Raw genomic sequence first — 7,232 nt, forward strand, 5'->3', positions numbered from 1 at the left:
AAGTGGAATCATATATTTGTCCTTTTGTGTCTGGCTTATTTCACTCAGCCTAATGTTTTCAAAGTTTGTTCATGTTGTAGCAGATACCATAACTTCATTCCTCCTTATGACTGAATGATATTTCATTGTCTAGATATACCGCATTTTCTTAATTCATTTATCTATTGATAGACACTTGGGTTACTTTTACCTTTTGGCTATTGTGAATAATGAGCAGTGAATATTAAGGTGTACACATCTGTTTGAGTCCCTGCTTTCGATTCTCTGGGTATATAACTAGGAGTGGGACACTGGGTCGTGTATGTTGAGCTTCTTGAGTTGCCAAACTGTTTTCCACAGCAGCTCCATCATTTTATATTCCCACCAGAAATATATCAATATAAGAGTTTCAGTTTCTCCACATTGTTGCCAATATTTATTTTCCTTTTTCCTATTATTTTTGAATTGTAGCCATCTCAGTAGACGTGATGTGGTAGCTCATGATTTTCATTTGCATTTCTCGAATGACTAATTATGTTCTGTATTTTTTCATGGTCTTATTGGCCATTTGTATGTCTTCTTTGGAGAAATGTCTATTCAGTTTCTTAGCCCATTTTTTATTGGAGTTGCTTTTTGTTCTTGAGTTGTGGGAATTGTATATATACTAAATGCTAAACCCTATCAAATATATAATTTGCAAATCTTCTCTTCCATTCTGCAGGTTGTCTTTTCACTTTCATAATTTCTTTGCACAAATGTTTTAAAATTTGATAAAATCCAGCTTACCAGTTTTATCTTTTGTTATTTTGCTGTTAGTGTTTTACATGTAAGAATCCATTGCCAAATCCAAGTTAAAGAAGACTTACCCCATGCTTTCTTCTAAGACTTTTATGCTTTGAGTTCTTATATTGTAATGGTCTTTGATCCATTTTGAGTCAGTTTTTGCATATGACATGAGGTGAGGAATTCAACTTCATTATTTCGCACATGGAAATCCTGTTCTCGTAGCACTGTCTGTTGAAGAGACTATTCTTTCCCCACTGAATAGACCTAACAATTTTGTCAAAAAGCAATTGGCTATATACGTGTGGGTTTATTTCTGGACTCCTGCATTGGTTTATGTGACTATCCTTATGACTATAGATCACCTTCTTTTGATTTCTATAGCTTTGTGGTAAGTTTTGAAATCAGGAAATATGAGTCTTCCACCTCTATTCTTTTTCAGATTTTTTGGCTATTCAAGGCCTCTTGTATTTTTTTATAAATTTAAGGGTCTGTTTTTCCATTACTGAATAAGCCCCATTACTTTTCGCAATCAGCTGGAAGACACACAAGCTGGAATCAAGATTGCCGGGAGAAATATCAATAACCTCAGATATGCAGATGACACCACCCTTATGGCAGAAAGTGAAGAAGAACTAAAAAGCCTCTTGATGAAAGTGAAAGAGGAGAGTGAAAAAGTTGGCTTAAAGCTCAACATTCAGAAAACGAAGATCATGGCATCCAGTCCCATCGCTTCATGGCAAATAGATGGGGAAAGAGTGGAAACAGTATCAGACTTTGTTTTTTGGGGCTCCAAAATCACTGCAAATGGTGATTGCAGCCATGAAGTTAAAAGACTCTTGCTCCTTGGAAGGAAAGTTATGACCAACCTAGACAGCATATTAAAAAGAAGAGACATTACTTTGCCAACAGAGGTCCGTCTAGTCAAGGCTATGGTTTTTCCAGTGGTCATGTATGGATGCAAGAGTTGGACTGTGAAGAAAGCTGAGTGCCAAAGAATTGATGCTTTTGAAGTGTGTTGGAGAAGACTCTTGAGAGTCCCTTGGACTGCAAGGAGATCCAACCAGTCCATCCTAAAGGAGATCAGTCCTGGGTGTTCATTGGACGGACTGATGCAAAAGCTGAAACTCCAGTACTTTGGCGACCTCATGCGAAGAGTTGACTTCATTGGAAAAGACCCTGATGCTGGGAGGGACTGGGGGCAAGAAGAGAAGGGGACGACAGAGGATGAGATGGCTGGATGGTATCACCGACTCAATGGACTTGAGTTTGGGTAAACTCCGGGAGTTGGTGATGGACAGGGAAGCCTGGCATGCTGCAATTCATGGGGTCACAAAGAGTCAGACACAACTGAGCGACTGAACTGAACTGAGATGTTATAACTTTGAAATGTCTCTACATATCTGTGGTCAAAATTTATGTTTCTGATCATCTCTGATCGTCATCATTGTCTCCTGAGAGTCTATTTAGAAAAGAACTCATAAGAACTATATTTTGGAGTTAATTTCTTAAGTTTGTTCACTTATGTTCCCCAACTGGAAAAAAAAAAAGGAAATTTTTTTGTAGCTTCATAAGCAGTGTGTGAACAGTATGAAAAGACAAAATGATAGGATACTGAAAGAGAAACTCCCTAGGTCAGTAGGTGCCCAATATGCTACTGGAGATCAGTGGAGAAATAACTCCAGAAAGAATGAAGGGATGGAGCCAAAGCAAAAAGAATACCCAGCTGTGGATATGACTGGTGATAGAAGCAAGGTCCGATGCTGTAAAGAGCAATATTGCATAGGTACCTGGAATGTCAGCTCCATGAATCAAGGCAAATTGGAAGTGGTCAAACAAGAGATGGCAAGAGTGAATGTCGACATTCTAGGAATCAGCGATCTGAAATGGACTGGAATGGGTGAATTTAACTCAGATATATCTACTACTGCGGGCAGGAAACCCTCAGAAGAAAAGGAGTAGCCATGATGGTCGACAAAAGAGTCGGAAATGCAGTACTTGGATGCAATCTCAAAAACGACAGAATGATCTCTGTTCGTTTCCAAGGCAAGCCATTCAGTATCACAGTAATCCACATCTATGCCCCAACCAGTAACTCTGAAGAAGCTGAAGTTGAACGGTTCTATGAAGACCTACAAGACCTTTTAGAACTAACATCCAAAAAAGATGTCCTTTTCATTATAGGGGACTGGAATGCAAAAGTAGGAAGTCAAACACCTGGAGTAAACAGGGAAATTTGGTCTTGGAATACGGAATGAAGCAGGGTAAAGACAAATAGAGTTTTGCCAAGAAAATGCACTGGTCATAGCAAACACCCTCTTCCAACAGCACAAGAGAAGGCTCTATACATGGACATCACCAGATGGTCAACACCAAAATCAGATTGATTATATTCTTTGCAGCCAAAGATGGAGAAGCTCTATACAGTCAGCAAAAACAAGACCAGGAGCTGACTGTGGCTCAGATCATGAAGTCCTTATTGCCAATTCAGACTTAAATTGAAGAAAGTGTGGAAAACCACTGACCTAATCAAATCCCTTATGATTATACAGTGGAAGTGAGAAATAGATTTAAGGGCCTAGATCTGATAGATAAAGTGCCTGATGAACTATGGAATGAGGTTCATGACATTGCTAGGAGACAGGGATCAAGACCATCCCCATGGAAAAGAAATGCAAAAAAAGCAAAATGGCTGTCTGGGAAGGCCTTACAAATAGCTGTGAAAAGAAGAGAAGCGAAAAGCAAAGGAACAAAGGAAAGATATAAACATCTGAATGCAGAGTTCCAAAGAATAGCAAAAAGAGATAAGAAAACCTACCTCAGCGATCAATGCAAAGAAATAGAGGAAAACAACAGAATGGGAAAGACTAGAGATCTCTTCAAGAAAATCAGAAATACCAAAGGAACATTTCATGCAAAGATGGGCTCGATAAAGGACAGAAATGGTATGGACCTAACAGAAGCAGAAGATATTAAGAAGAGATGGCAAGAGTACACAGAAGAACTGTACAAAAAAGATCTTCACGACCCAGATAATCACGATGGTGTGATCACTGACCTAGAGCCAGACATACTGGAATGTGAAGTCAAGTGGCCTTAAAAAGCATCACTACAAACAAAGCTAGTGGAGGTGATGGAATTCCAGTTGAGCTATTCCAAATCCTGAAAGATGATGCTGTGAAAGTGCTGCACTCAATATGCCAGCAAATTTGGAAAACTCAGCAGTGGCCACAGGACTGAAAAGGTCAGTTTCATTCCAATCCCAAAGAAAGGCAATGCCAAAGAATACTCAAACTACTGCACAATTGTACTCATCTCACACGCTAGTAAAGTAATGCTCAAATTCTCCAAGCCAGGCTTCAGCAATATGTGAACTGTGAACTTCCTGATGTTCAAGCTGGTTTTAGAAAAGGCAGAGGAACCACAGATCAAATTGCCAACATCCGCTGGATCATGGAAAAAGCAAGAGAATTCCAGAAAAACATCTCTTTCTGCTTTATTGGACTATGCCAAAGCCTTTGACTGTGTGGATCACAATAAACTGTGGAAAATTCTGAAAGAGATGGGAATACCAGACCACCTGATCGGCCTCCTGAGAAATCTGTATGCAGGTCAGGAAGCAACAGTTAGAACTGGACATGGACCAACAGACTGGTTCCAAATAGGAAAAGGAGTATGTCAAGGCTGTATATTGTCACCCTGTTTATTTAACTTATATGCAGAGTACATCATGAGAAACGCCGGACTGGAAGAAAACACAAGCTGGAATCAAGATTGCCGGGAGAAAATATCAATAACATCAGATATGCAGATGACACCACCCTTATGGCAGAAAGTGAAGAGGAACTAAAAAGCCTCTTGATGAAAGTGAAAGTGGAGAGTGAAAAAGTTGGCTTAAAGCTCAACATTCAGAAAATGAAGATCATGGCATCCGGTCCCATCACTTCATGGGAAATAGATGGGGAAATGGTGTCAGACTTTATTTTTCGGGCTCCAAAATCACTGCAGATGGTGACTGCAGCCATGAAATTAAAAGACGCTTACTCCTTGGAAGGAAAGTTATGACCAACCTAGATAGCACATTCAAAAAGCAGAGACCATTACTTTGCCAACAAATGTTCGTCTAGTCAAGGCTATGGTTTTTCCTGTGGTCATGTATGGATGTGAGAGTTGGACTGTGAAGAAGGCTGAGCACCGAAGAATTGATGCTTTTGAACTGTGGTGTTGGAGAATACGAGGTCCCTTGGACTGCAAGGAGATCCAACCTGTCCATTCTGAAGGAGATTCAGCCTGGGATTTTTTTGGAAGGACTGATGCTAAAGCTGAAACTCCAGTACTTTGGCCACCTCATGTGAAGAGTTGACTCATTGGAAAAGACTCTGATGCTGGGAGGGATTGGGGGCAGAAGGAGAAGGGGACGACAAGAGGATGAGATGGCTGGTTGGCATCACTGACTTAATGGATGTGAGTCTCAGTGAACTCCAGGTGTTGGTGATGGACAGGGAGGCCTGGCATGCTGTGATTCATGGGGTCGGAAAGAGTCGACATGACTGAGCGAATGATCTGATCTGAAGCAGTGTGTTGTCTTATCAGTTTAGGGTCAGTTTCATTAAAGCAAGGCCAAAAAAGGATGTGAGACAGACTGCTGCCAGTGTGGTTATTATTTAAGTAGTTTATTTATATTAAATAATAATGACAGTGTAAGGTGTTTGGATGCCAAGCTAGTTTAAGTAAAAGAAAAATTGTATCATCAGAAATTCTGATCAAAATGGCCAACTAAACCAACATAGAAAGTCCTCTGTTTGGCTCCAAACACAGAGAGATGCTGGAGAAAAATATAGTAACAACAAAATAAAAATAAGCTAGCTCAAAAGAATAAAAGGAAAATTGCCACATGTTAGAAAGGAAAGGTGCTCAAAGCCAGAGTAGGGAATGATAGCTGAAAACAATGAGGTTCACAGGCCTCCTGGGTAGACTTTTATGGAATACGGAATGAAGCTTTAGACTCCTGCAGGATCACAGCATGGCTGGAGTGAAGCCTGTTGGTTAAAGCCAGACTGCTCAAAAAAGCAGTGAAGTGGGAATTAAAGAAGTTCCATTTACTGTCTAGGGGAAGTGATGAGAAAGTTTACTGTGTTTAACTTCCTATAAAACAATAATTAGAGGAAAAGGAATAATTCAGAAATGACAGCCCAAGCTTACGTCATCTGTAGGTATGAGGAGTAAATTTACACTGCCTCCAATGAGGCAGAAACTAGCTTTCCAAGCTAAGAAATTAATGTGAAAAGGTAGTCTGTTATCACGTTAAAAAAGTAAGTCCAGCTGCATGTCATTATTAGTGAAACTACTTAGAAAACTGAAAACTACATAGAAAATTTCAAAATAAAGGGATGGAGGAAAAAGAGCAAATAGATATTAGGTTGAATATTGTTGATATTCAACAGTTTTACTCATGCAAATGGTAATTTCATATGATTTAACTAATAATAACCAAAAGAGCAACTGGTACAGCAATTATAATACTAGACTTTTGAGGCAAGAGCAGTTCTAATCAACCAAGAAGATAAAATAATGATTTTGACTATACCTATTATATAATCTCAAAACATGTATAGCAAAATCTATTACAAGGGAAAATGGACAAAATATAGTGATAAAGGTACTTAAAAAATTATACTATCAGAAATTATTACACAAGAAAGTAAGATGGAGGTTTGAAAACAAAATAAACATAAAAGCCTCTCTTCAACAAATAGTGATATATTCTTTTAAAACACATTCCAAGTTTTCCCCCAGATTTACTACAAGATAGGCCATAAAAGAAATCTTAGCAAATACTGAAACACTGATACCATACAGGCAAACACTAAAAACACTGATTTACCTTACAGATACTCTCTGATAACAGTGTAACACATTGAGAAATCAGCAAAACATAATCTGAAAGCTCTGTATGTTTGGAAACCAAAAAGAACATTTCTGAATGATTCATTTGGAAGGAAATCAAAACCAAGAAAATTTGTTTCCAGCAGTATGGCAGGCTGGACCCTACTGTAAACAACTAAGAAAGAAACTAGTATAAAATATGCAGTACATATTAGATATATTAGTATGCTAGGAGAAAATACAGAATTCATGAATACTTAGAGACTAGCAACCAAAGGAAGCAGAAAGTCTAGGAGGTGTTGAGGGTATTTGCTGAACCAGGGTTCTTGAACTTCTATTTTGTGTATTGACTGAGTTCAGGGAATAAGGCAAGGCTCAGGACCCAGCCCAAGATTGGTACTTTGCTAGGAGATGCTCTCATATGAGTCTAAGACTTCCAAAATTTTGTCCTTGAATAAGAGAGAAGTAGGACTAAATCCTAGAACAGAATTGTAGTGAATTGATGGTGTGTGAAATAAATTATGTGGTTCTATCAGCATTCATATTTTTTGAATATCAAATGTCATAGTGCTACAGGTAATTTT

This window comes from Bos indicus x Bos taurus, unplaced genomic scaffold (genome assembly GCF_003369695.1).
Source record: "Bos indicus x Bos taurus breed Angus x Brahman F1 hybrid unplaced genomic scaffold, Bos_hybrid_MaternalHap_v2.0 tig00000099_arrow_arrow_obj, whole genome shotgun sequence".
Taxonomy (NCBI): Eukaryota; Metazoa; Chordata; class Mammalia; order Artiodactyla; family Bovidae; genus Bos; species Bos indicus x Bos taurus.